General features: G+C 44.0%; 1 protein-coding gene across 1 annotated transcript in view; it reads right to left on the bottom strand.

The window, feature by feature from the left end:
- Positions 1 to 12,349, bottom strand: part of STOX2 (storkhead box 2) — a 281,677-nt gene that overhangs the window by 152,380 nt on the left and 116,948 nt on the right. The gene's annotated exons all lie outside the window — the stretch shown is intronic.

The raw sequence follows: 12,349 nt of genomic DNA, 5'->3' as shown, positions 1-12,349 counted from the left end.
ATGGAAGGTTCCCCCTTCTAGCTGCTCACTTTTCACCATCAACCTTCTCAGTGACGCCAAGAGCCCATGGCTGGGCTCTCCAAGCTCACAGCAGCTGTTGGATCCCTGACAAATAGTGGACAATGGATGTCACACTGGGATGCACCCCAAGCACTTTCATCAGAATACTATGCACAAGCCTTACACACCTTTGTGACAGCCTGTCAACTTTTTAATAAGGACTCTGAAGCTGGAGAATCACCCAGGGGCAAACGTTCACTGGCTAAACGGAGGGAGAGAAAATCATTAGAACTACTTTTACTTTACTAGAGGACAATCTTCAACATTCAGGATAACTTTACTACATTACTTCATCAAGGTCAACTGGGAATAGGCTTGGCTAAAAAAAATAGGAAAATTTAGGTCTACTAAAACGGGAGTTTGCAAAAATCTGCATAGGAACCAATCATCTTTCAGTTATTTTTTTTTTTTTTTTGTCAAAGCTTAAAGTAATTGTAAGGCCTCTTTCACATGAACGATCCGTTCAGGTCCGCCTGTCAGTTTTTTAGGCGGACCTGAACGGATGCTCCATAGACCTCTATGGAGCGTCGGATGTCAGCGTTGACATGTCCGATGACATCCGACCCGCTCCGATCCGAAAAAGTGTGACGGAGGAAAAACCTACTTTTCCATCTGTCTGAGGATCGGATCAAGAAATTACGGACTCTGTGGTCTGTCGTCATCCGATCCCCCATAGGGAAGAGCGTCCCTCTGACAGGTCCGTCCCTGCGCAGTGTGAGGAGACGGACCTGTCATCTTCCTGTTCAGTGGGGATCGACAGAGCGATCCCCGCTGAGCAAGCAGATCAGTCTCGTGTGAAAGAGGCCTTACCGATCACCTTATAAAACAACCCATTTCATTTAAAATAGAAATTAAGGCAAAAACTTTGTGTATAGATATATAAAAAAAAACAAAAAAACACACAAATTATTATTATTTGTGTCGGTTCACACTAGCGCGATGCCAGACATTCGCAGCTGCACTGCTGTTTACATGCGATGTCTGTGCGGTGCAATATTGCACCGCATTCGGTCCAAACACTCACAGGACCCTTTTTTCTGTTCGGACCAGAATCGGATCGCATGTGTGTTCACATATGCGATCCGATTCATGATCGAGCTGTCAGTTCGCAGTGCGATATGCAAACTGAAATGGGGGTGTCGTTAACATATAATGACACTCCACAGCAGTTCGCATATGGCAGTGTGAACTGCCGTGCGTGTTGGGTGCGATGCGGGAATCCGCAGTTGATTCACAGGGTTCTCGCATTGCAATAGTGTGAACCAGACTTTATACAGGATTTATATAGCGCCAACGGTTTGCGCAGTGCTTTACAACATGAGGGCAGACAATACAAATCAATACAGGAGGGATCAGAGGGCCCTGCTCATTCAAGCTTACAATCTTTTTTTTAAGTGACCACATTCCCTCTGTTCTCAGCTGCATAAGAGTTGGGTAAGAGGAAGCAGCTGCACACTGGGGGGGGCTTGTCAGAACAGGTCTGATCATTGGAGGAGAGTTTCCCAGCACAGCTAGAGAACTGACCACAGTGTGCTCTCCTGCTTAGTGTAGTCAGTTTTTAATAGGAGAGCAGGTGGCTGGAAGGAACACCAGGGATTTCACACAAAGGAAGCAATACAGAGAGGGAACAAGATAGTTTTTCATACAAGTACATGGTGCAGCAGGCTCATTTCAGGAATATAAAATGTTGGGGTAACAAACACTTTAATGAACAAGCTGACGTTACAACCGGATTGGTTTCTATGCAGAGCTGCACTGGGGTTCGCACCCTCCAGTTTTAGTAAATCAACCCCATTGTGTCAAGAAGAAGAATTATTAGAATGAGAAAATACACAATCGTTCATGGACAGAGCAATTGTTGTGCGTGTTGAATGTTTCATGAAATAAGTTTATTACTAGCCAAGCTTTTTTTTTAAAGTTTTGAAAAGATATGAGATAGTTCATAACTGTGTACATTTTTTTGCCATCTGTATTCCATTGGCCCCCATTCACACTTAAGCTTTATTTTGGTTGTTTTTATTGTCTAAAACAAAACTGCTCAAGTCTCAAAAGCTAGTTAGTAGGAGGAAGAGAAGCAAGACATTGGAACAAATCTGCACAATATGCATGTTTTTCAAGGGTTTCCATTTAAAGTGGTTGTATACTCTTTTTTGTAACTTTTACCTACAGGAAAGCCTATAATAAGGCTTACCTGTAGGTAAAAAAAATATCTCCTAAACCTGTACGGTTTAGGAGATATTCCCCTCGGTATGCGCCGCTGACTGCAGCGGCGCATGCGCACGAGGGGATTCTCGGCCTGAAAATCCGGCAGTGGCCGGCGGCCGGAAAGAAATCTCCCGTGCACATGCGCGGAGTGACGATATCGCGGCTCCGGCCACTCACAGCGCCGGAGCGGCGATACCCGGAAGAAACGCAGAGGGAGCATGTCAGCTCCCTCGGCGTGGATCGTGCCAGATGTCGGGGCCTCGTTCTAAGGCCGCGTACACACGGGCGGACTGTCTGACGGACTTGGTCCGCTGAAACGTGTTTCAGCGGACAATCCGCTCGTGTGTGGGCTTCAGCGGACTTTTTCGACGGACAGTCTGGCGGGCTAAGTCTTTCGGAATTTCCGTAATATTGTCCGTCCAAACTTGGTTTCAGCGGACAGTCTGCTCGTGAGTAGGCTAGTTCAACGGACTAAGTATGGCGCATGCTCAGAAAGGATTTACACGGCGAAAGGTTGCATTACAGTGTATTGGACGTCGTATTTCTAGTCCCGTCGTACGTGCTGTACACGTCATCGCGCAAGTTTTCGGCGGACTGTCTGTTCATCGTGTGTGGTCAAGTCCGTTCATTCGAAAGTAGGACGGACTGTCTGTCGGATTGTCTGACGGACTTAGTTGGGCAGACAGTCCGCCCGTGTGTACGCGGCCTAAGGTAAGTATTTCATAATGAGCTAGTATGCGGTGCATACTAGCTCATTATGCCTTTTGCTTTGCAGGTGTTAAAAAAAAAAATAGCGGGTTTACTACCGCTTTAAAGCCAAACTCCAGCTTTCTATCATTTTAAAATGGCTTGTTTGGACCAAGCTAATCCGAATGAATGAATACCTTCACTAACAGATATGCTTACTGTGAGCGCTGTTTAACCTATGTAGTCTGTAGCATCAGCTACATACAGTATACAGTGCTGTGCACCGACAGAGGGATAGGGACTTCTTGTTCAGCTCCTGTAACAAAATCATGTGATGCTGAGTGCTGCTCAGCCATTTATAGGGAGCTTGGTATTTTCTGAATGAGTACAAAGCTTCCTCTGAATGGCTGAGGAGCAGAGGCAGGCGGATGACATAACTAACGCTACCTCAATCAGTCAGATGAAGCCTTCTACTCATTCAGAAAATACAAAGTTTTCTGTGAATGGACGATCAGCACTTAGCCCACACCTATTTTGTTGGGAATTCCCGTCCTGCTTCCAGAACACAGAGCTGTATATTGTATGTAGCTGAGGCTACATACAGTTTATACACTGCTCACAGTGGGCACATCTGTTAGTTAAGCGAATAGTTTGTTTGGACTTCCTTGGTCCGAACAAATTTATTTTAAAAGTGACAGAAAATTGGAGTTAGGCTTTAAAGCGGAGGTCCACCCTAAAATGGACCTCCGCTCATCGGAATCCCCCCCCCCTCCGGCGCCCCAATCGGCACCTTTCAGGGGGGAGGGGGGTGCAGTTACCTGGATAATCCAGGTAACTGCACCCACTTCCGGGCTAGCTCTCTGCGGAACGAGCGTAGGTTACGCCCCCGTTCCGCAAGCGCCCGCCCCCTTCAGCAAGTGCCCCGCTGCCTGCTGGGAAACACACAGCTCCCAGGGGCAGCGGGGACCGTCCGGATTGCGCCGCGCGGCTCGCGCATGCGCAGTAGGGAACCGGGAAATGAAGCCGAAAGGCTCCATTTCCTGATTCCCATACCCAAGATGGCGGCGGGACCCGGCAGCCGAGCGAGCGATCGGCTTCGGGTGCCGACATCGCGGGCGCGCTGGACAGGTAAGTGTCACTATTTAAAAGTCAGCAGCTGCAGTATTTGTAGCTGCTGGCTTTTAAAAAAAAAAAAAAAAAACGCGGAGTCCCGGTGGACTCCCGCTTTAAAGAATATGTCAACCCATAATTTCATATTCCTGATATGATATTCTTGTACCATGTACTTGTACGAAGAAGTATCATGTTCTCTTTGTATTGCTTCCTATGTGTGAAATCCTTGGTTTTCATGTCAGTCCCTCTGCTTTCCTATTAAACAACTGACCACACAAAGCAGGAGAACTCAGCCTGCTCTCCTCCAATGATCAGACTTCTGCTGACAAACTCCCTTCTGCACAGCCATTCACTGGGAATGGTTCTCTTCCCGTCCCCTGCTTTCTGAGCTCCTTATGTAGCCGAGAACAGAGGGTATGTGATCAATTATGAAATATTTATATTTTTTTATATGTATGCACAAGTGTTTTGCCCTTCATTTCTATTTTAAACTGAATGGGTTGTTTTACGAGGTGAAGATTCACACATTCTGTAAGTCTTCAGGGGCCAAAAATGTGAATGAGTACCAGGGAATATAATGGGAATCTGGATGCTGAACGCTGAAGCACTTTGGGGGGACGTGTGTAATATTTTTCAGGTGTGAATGGGGTCCTAGGGATATTGGCCCACACTTATGCCCTGTACACACGGTCGGAATTTCCGACGGGAAAATGTGCGATTGAATCGTGTTGTCGGAAAATCCGATCGTATGTGGGCTCCAGCTGACTTTTTGTCGTCGGAATTTCCAATACACAAAGTTTGAGAGCAGGATCCTAAATTTTACAACAACAAAAACCAATAGTTTAAATTCCGATTGTGTGTAGACAATTCCGACGGACAAAGTGCCAAGTATGCTCAGAATAAATTAAGAGACCATACAGCTATTGGCTACTGGCTCATTTATAGTCTCGACATACGCGTTGTACATCACCTTGTTAGGAACGATCGGATTTTCGGACAACTTTGTCCGACCGTGTGTATGCAAGACAAGTTTGGCAGAAAATCCGTCGGAAAAAATCTGATGGATTTTGTTGTCGGAATGTCCGACCGTGTGTACAGGGCATTACTGACCTGAAGAAAGACAGACACACAGACAGACAGAAGTATTTAAACCCACCCACTAAAATATAATACTATTTAATTTCAAAGTACTTTTGAATCTACAATAGGTTTAAATCTGCATCAATTAACAATGGTAGCTGCAATCCAAGCAGGGAGCCCTCTGTGGAGGCACTTCCTTTTTTGGGGCAGCAAATCTGTCCCTGTCCCCAATTTTTCTCCATGGTCACCCTGCCAAAAGGGTTTTAAATGGAGGATACAAGTGTCTATGGTAATGTGCACTGCAAAGACATTCATTTCTCAGGGCAGATTTCCTAATGGTGATTCGTGCAGCAGTAATTGAAGTGCATGCAGGGGCGGACTGACAATTGGGCCATTCGGGCACTGCCCGAGGGCCCCGTGCCACTAGGGGGCCCCATAAGGGTTGCCAGCCTCAGTAAAACCAGGGAAAGTATGTAAAAATCTGTGTTTTTTTTACATCTGTCTCTGAAATGTCCCTTACCAACATCCTTTTGGTCTAAAAATCCTTAGATTATAGCTACCCCACGTCTCCAGTACCTTCTCAGCCAATAGAAACATGTCTGTGTATACTGTGTGATTGTATACTGTGTGTGTTTGTGTATACTGTGTGGCCCCATAATGTCTGATTGCCTGGGGGCCCCATAATGTCTGATTGCCTGGGGGCCCCATAATCTCCTATTGCCCAGGGGGCCCCATGAGTTGTCAGTCCGCCCCTGAGTGCATGCATGTAGGAAGAAACTGCTAAGAGACGCACCATTAGTGAAAACTATACCTCAAAATAAGCAGCTGAAACTATTTGCAAATCTTGAATTTTCTGTTAAAAGCTGAGCTTGCCCTACCCCCCCAGCTACATTATTAGTAATTGAAGATGCCTACAGCTACAAAGCACCAATATGGAGGCTTAGGAATTTGTTATGGGTCCAAGCTCAATATTCACAGGAAAAATGTATATTTGCTTATAATTTCAACTGTCTATATCTCTGGAATTACTGTTCATTTGGACACATGGTTATATACAGTACAACAGAACTCCATAGCTCAAGCTGAAATTTATACACACAAGTGTAGTGACTCTTCCCTTAACAGACAACTCAGCCTATGGTCTCAGTAAAAAAAAAGGGAGCCTTAAAGCAGGTAGCTTCTAGATTGCTTCCTATTTAGTTAACCCACAGTGCATCTGGAATCCTTTGTCAAGTATTAAATATGTATCCATATAGTAATTATCGATATGGTAATATACTATAGTTTTAATAAAAGTGGATCTGTTGTCCACAACAGCAAAGCAGAAACTAGGTGTCATAGCAGCACAAGTTTTAAACTGTAAGTAAATATGATTTTTCGATTGTATCATGTTTATGGGCTAATTCACGCTAAAGCTCAGCCCCATACAATGTGAAGACCCTTTTCTTTATTTTTGTAGTAAGCAGACAGCCAATATAAAATAAATGAATACACAATAACTGTATGGAACCACTCATGCAACAGTTTGGTAGGTATGCAGGGACGAGTGCATGGATCCCAACGCCATTCAGAGCCATGAGCCCATCCCATCAAAATAGGCTGTGCTGGTGAGTCTGTACAGCTGGTACTATGTGCATTCACTATTATGGTTTGCCTGCAAGCAGCTCAGTGCTAGGGGGGGGGGGGGGGAAGTAGAAAATGGGGTCTTCACGCTATATGGCGCATAGCGCCTGTGTGAACGGGAATTATAAAATATATTTCCCTTTTTCTACCACCAAAAAAATGAAAACATTTCATGTACACCAGCAATATAATGCTATAACCTGAACGAGTACTGTCAAGAGAGAGACTTTGGAATTCCAGATCCCCCATGGGCTCATAGCTCATGTGAGCACTTGAAAAAAAAAGAAACATACAGATATATTTTCAAATGCTCTGGTTGTCATCCATGAAGAATTATTGCAAGCAAGACCTTCATTTAACCTTCAGGTAATTGATACCAAACTGAAACAATTATGCAGTATTCCTGCATTCTAGCTGTGCAGGGCCCATGTAACTTGGCACTGTTATATAGTTTCAGTGATCGCTCATTATCAGTTATTAATTGCCTACATAAGCTGAAATTAACTTTTGACTTTCTACAATTTATGGCGGTATGGGGGGGCCTCAATTGTGACCCATGAAAGTTCCAAAGGGCCCCACATAATATTCAGTATATACAACGCAACAGAAGACAGCAGCTATAGTAGAGGATATGTTCAGAGACCGCAGACAGGTTACAGATGTTGGAGACATGCTGCAGAAAAGTCAGAGACTGGGGATTTGTTACAGGAGACTGTTAGCCCTTGTACACACGGTCGGACATTCTGACAACCAAATCCATCGGATTTTGTCCGACGGATTTTGTCCGAAACTGCTGTTGCATACACACGGTTGGACAAAGTTGTCGGAAAATCCGATCGTTCAGAACGTGATGACGTTATTTCGTTACGACAGGACTACGTTCAGGCTAGTAGTTCTAGCTCTGGTCTAGGAATTTGATCAGAGCATGCGTGGCACTTTGTCCGATCGGAATTCTCTACAAACGATCGGACAAAGTCCGATCAGATCATGTTGTCGGAAAATTTTACAGCCCAGCTCCAAAACTTTGTCAGTTGGATATTCCAACAGAAACAGTCCGATGGAGCCCACACACGGTCGGATTATCTGACAACACGGTCCGATTGGACATTTTCCGTCGGAATGTCTGACAGTGTGTACAAGGGCTTAGAGATTACAGCCTCTTTGGAATATACTGCTCCCATTATCAAGTTTTCCACTTGATAAACTACGGTACACCCCAAAGAGTCCCAAAAGGAGGTGCAAAACCCAACCTTTCCACTGCTGACTACTCAGCAATTGTGACATTCATTTAAATAGTAATAATAATTGAAAAAAAAACAAAAAACATCTCAGTACAGCGATTAAATCATATGGATGACACATATGCCTTCAATCATCTAACATTCTTTTGTGAACCTGTCTGCAAAATACTTTTCATTTTTGCTTCGAAAAAAATTCAAGCCAAGCGACAAGGCAAATTTCAACCACATTAGTGCTTGTTAAAATCTCTTGCAATCTGATTCAGAACTGCCCATGATCAACAATGAAGCTGCAAGAGATTTGATCGCATCTCCAGGAGAAGCTGAGATAGAGCGGGTTACAATCTACAGCAATACTAGAGCCTTCAATAGCTTTTTATTGTTGTCTGTGTGGGAGATTCTTTTTACTTTGGGTGACAATATTGTCACTTAGAAAGCGAGAGAACATAAATTATATATGCATCTGCACGCACTGCTTGCAAAGTTTCAAAAATACCCGTTGATCCAGTAAAAGAAGTCCACCTCATGCAGCTTCTTGTGATGGAGTGACAACGATGCTGCACTGCTCCTGAATACAGAGCAGTGTTAGACCCCTTTCACACTAATGCACTCAGGCGTTTTAGTGCTGGAAATAGCGTCTGTAAAGCACCTGAACACTGCCTCCCATGCCACCCGAATGTGAAAGCCTGAGTGCATTCACACTAGGGCGGTGCGCTTGTGAGACGTTAGAAAAAGTCCTCCAAGCAGCATCTTTGGGGTGGTTTAGTATACTGTGCTCCCAAAACACCCATTGAAATGAATAGCCAAAGCACCTGAAAAGCGTTTTAAACCCTTCTTCAGCCGCTAGCGGGGGTTAAAACCGCCCTACTAGCAGGCGAAAAGCTCCACTAAAATGAGTAGCACTTTAGCGCTAACGCACAGGCAGCCCCAATGTGAAAGGGGTCTTAAAGTGGTTGTAAAGTTGTGAGTGCAGCATCCCCCTCAGCCCCCATAATACTTACCTGAGCTCCCTCTCAATCCAGCGATGCCAACAAGTGCCTTGGCCATCCAGTACTCTCCCTTCTGGACTCTCCATTGGCTTCCACTGCTGTCAAAGTCAGTTAGCCAATGAAGAGAGAGGGGGTGGGGCCGAACTGCAGCTCTGTGTCTGAATGGATACCCAGAGCTGCGGCTTGGCTCAGATGCCCCCATAGCATGCTGCTTGCTGTGGGGGCACTCGACAGGAGGGAGGGGCCAGGAGCACTAAAGAGAGAGAAGAGGAGGATCTGGGCTGCTCTGTGCAAAACCAACTGCACAAAGCAGGAAAGTATGACATGTTGTTTTTATTTTTTTTCTATAAAAATAACAAAGCCTTTACAATCTTTAAAGTGGTTGTATAGTGTTTTTTTTTTACTTTTTTTTTACTTTTACCTACAGGTAAGCCTATAATAAGGCTTACCTGTAGGTAAAAAAAAAATCTGCTAAACCTGTACGGTTTAGGAGATATTCCCCTCGCAATGAGCGGCTGACTGCAGCGGCGCATGCGCACAGGGGATTCTCGGCTGAAAGCAGACGCTGGACCCTGCCGGAAAGAAATCTCCAGCGCGCGTGCGCGGGAGTGACGATTTCGCGGCTCCGGCCACTCACAGCGCCGGAGCTGCGATACCCGGAAGACACACCGAGGGAACATGTCAGCTCCCTTGGCGTGTATCGGGCGAGATGTCGGGGGCTCGTTCTAAGGTAAGTATTTCATAGTGAGCTAGTATGCCTTTTCCCTTTCAGGTCTGAAAAAAAAAGAAAAAATGTCAGTGGGTTTACTCCCGCTTTAACACTCATGTAGGCTGTGCCTGCTTGCACCAAAGTGTAGTGAAAACATGTTGCAGGGGGTTTGACTATCAGCATTATTAATGTCGATTTAATAAGCCTATAGCCCAGTGATGGCGAACCTTGGCACCCCAGATGTTTTGGAACTACATTTTCCATGATGCTCCTGCACTCTGCAGTGTAGTTGAGCATCATGGGAAATGTAGTTCTAAAACATCTGGGGTGCCAAGGTTGGCCACCACTGGGCTATAGCCTGTCAATTAGCACCTGGCCACACCCAGTCCTACCCACTGCTTTCTAGTTGGAGTTGGGATGGAGTTGGGATGGAGTTGGGATGGAGAGTGTATGAGACACAAACGGAGGGTTTGGCTCAGGGAAGGGAAGGTAAAAGGAAATATTCTGTTTACCTAATGAACTTGTTCATCACAGAGTCACTTCATTTGGTACTTTGTTTAGTCTGTCATACAAGTACCTATAGTTGTGCTCTCTCATTGTAGATAAAGATAAAACTGAACTGAGCGATTGAATTGAATGAGTTATTAGTAGGTGTGTGTTCCCGCTTGGAATTTTTGTTCACTTGTATGGTCTGTCCTATGTGCATTTGTTGCACAAAAGAAGCTTATGCACCTTTTTGGGCAACAAACTTTGCACGCGTTTATTTTTTATTTTTTGATGCACAATAATCACAGCAAAATTGCACTGCTTTTGGGGTGCTTTTTTTTTTTTATAAATTTATTTTTTATTGAAAATTTTTCAACACATTAATAACATACAAACATAACCTCCCCCCCCGCCCTTCCCAACCATTCCCTCCCCCCGCCCGACAAAACTCCCTCCCGTGCAGCCCTCCATTCACCTCCTGAAGCATAATGAATGGTACCTAAACACTTGTCTTGCCGCAATTTTAACACCATTTGGAATCACAGGCAGAAAAAAACTCTGTTGCCAGCACAAGCCATTTGATGGTAGGCCGAGTCCTGGGTAATGCCCCACACACACTATCAGTTTTTCTGCTGAGTTTTTCCATCAGGTTTACCAAAACCATGTAGTGCAAGGGCCTACCTGATTGCATACAATTGGAAACTCCTAAGGTTTGACCTCATATTATATGGTTTTGGTAAATCTGAAGGAAAAACTCAGCAGAAAAACTGATAGTATGTATGGGGCTTAAGGCTGGATTCACACCTATGCATTTTTAGTGCTTTTTGCATTTTGCAGATTTGCACTACAGTCCATTTAACATGGTTTCCTATGGAACGCGTTCTGTAGAGCAAATCTGCAAAATGAAAAAAGCACAAAAAATGCATAGGTGTGAATCAGGCCTAAGAATAATCTGCTTGCGCACAATGTACAAGCTATTTTACTATTTTACTGAAGCTGAAAATATGAAGTGGAACAGTAAATATAAAATTTACAAATACTGTCCAACCCATCATTCTGCTCAGTTTACATAGGAGCCGTTTAGCATAGCAATGATCCATTGCAACTTTTTTTTTAAAAAGGGCCAGAAGGAAACAGGAAAGTGAGAAAATAGGGAACAAACAGCAAGTCCATTATAAATGCAAAATGTGACCAATGGGAAACCTAAATCGGTATTAAACCCCAAACCAAAAATGTATGGTAATATATTGCAGCTTGCCATTCATTAGATGTGGTGACTGCATTGATTTTTCTTTTTTAGGCTTTTTTCACCTGGTAATCTGGCCAGCAACACTCTGAATTAGAGTGCCCCCACTCTGGATGAAGGAGAACAGGTCAACATTTGGAGAGCAGCGTTGTCATTTTGGGGTGCTAGATGTAATCAGTTACAGAAAACAGTTTTTTTCCCTTTAAGATAAAGATTTTACATAAATAAAAGCTGATCATTGTAAGCACCCCTGCCAGTGTTAAATGGTTTGTCACATTCCAGTAACTGATACATTTGCAAGAGCGTGTGTTCTTTTGAAAAACAGACTTACTGTCTGGATCACCAGATGAAAATAGGAAGGAAAGGAAGCCCTAAAAAAGAAAACGAATGCAGCCATACCATTTAAAAAGGAATGCCACTATTGTTGAAGAAAAACAAACTTTGTTGCAGATTCCTACCTTTTGTTATTCTGAAGAAATCCCTGTGCGTGGGAGTGGTTTCATAATTGTCAATCAGCTGCTGCAGGGCTCTTTCCTACTGGAAATATCTCACCAAAAATGAAATTTTTGATGCAGGGGATGCCTGTAATCTGACTTGTGTCTTAGTGCAGACCTCTGGGAAAATCAGTGAGCCAATTACACAAGCAGGAAATGATGTTTCTGGGGGGGGGGGGGGGGGGCGTTCTGTACACATTCCCTGTACAGAATACCTCCAGGTAGCCATATTGAAATTTAACACAAAATTACAGCAGCTGCAGATTGAAAAGGGAAGGTCGTTTTTAATAGCATTCAATTAGGACTTGTGTTGCTAAATATGCTATATTTATTTATTTTTTATTTGCTTTTTTCCCACCCACGAAAGTGGAGGTACCCTTTAAGAATTTGAAGAAAGCTGCAATATAATGTAAAAAAAA

This window comes from Lithobates pipiens, unplaced genomic scaffold (assembly GCF_037356315.1).
Source record: "Lithobates pipiens isolate NorthernLeopardFrog02 unplaced genomic scaffold, aLitPip1_a1.2 Scaffold_13, whole genome shotgun sequence".
NCBI lineage: Eukaryota > Metazoa > Chordata > Amphibia > Anura > Ranidae > Lithobates > Lithobates pipiens.
The sequence above is the reverse complement of the archived record's forward strand: the minus strand, read 5'-3'. Positions and strand labels throughout refer to the sequence as shown.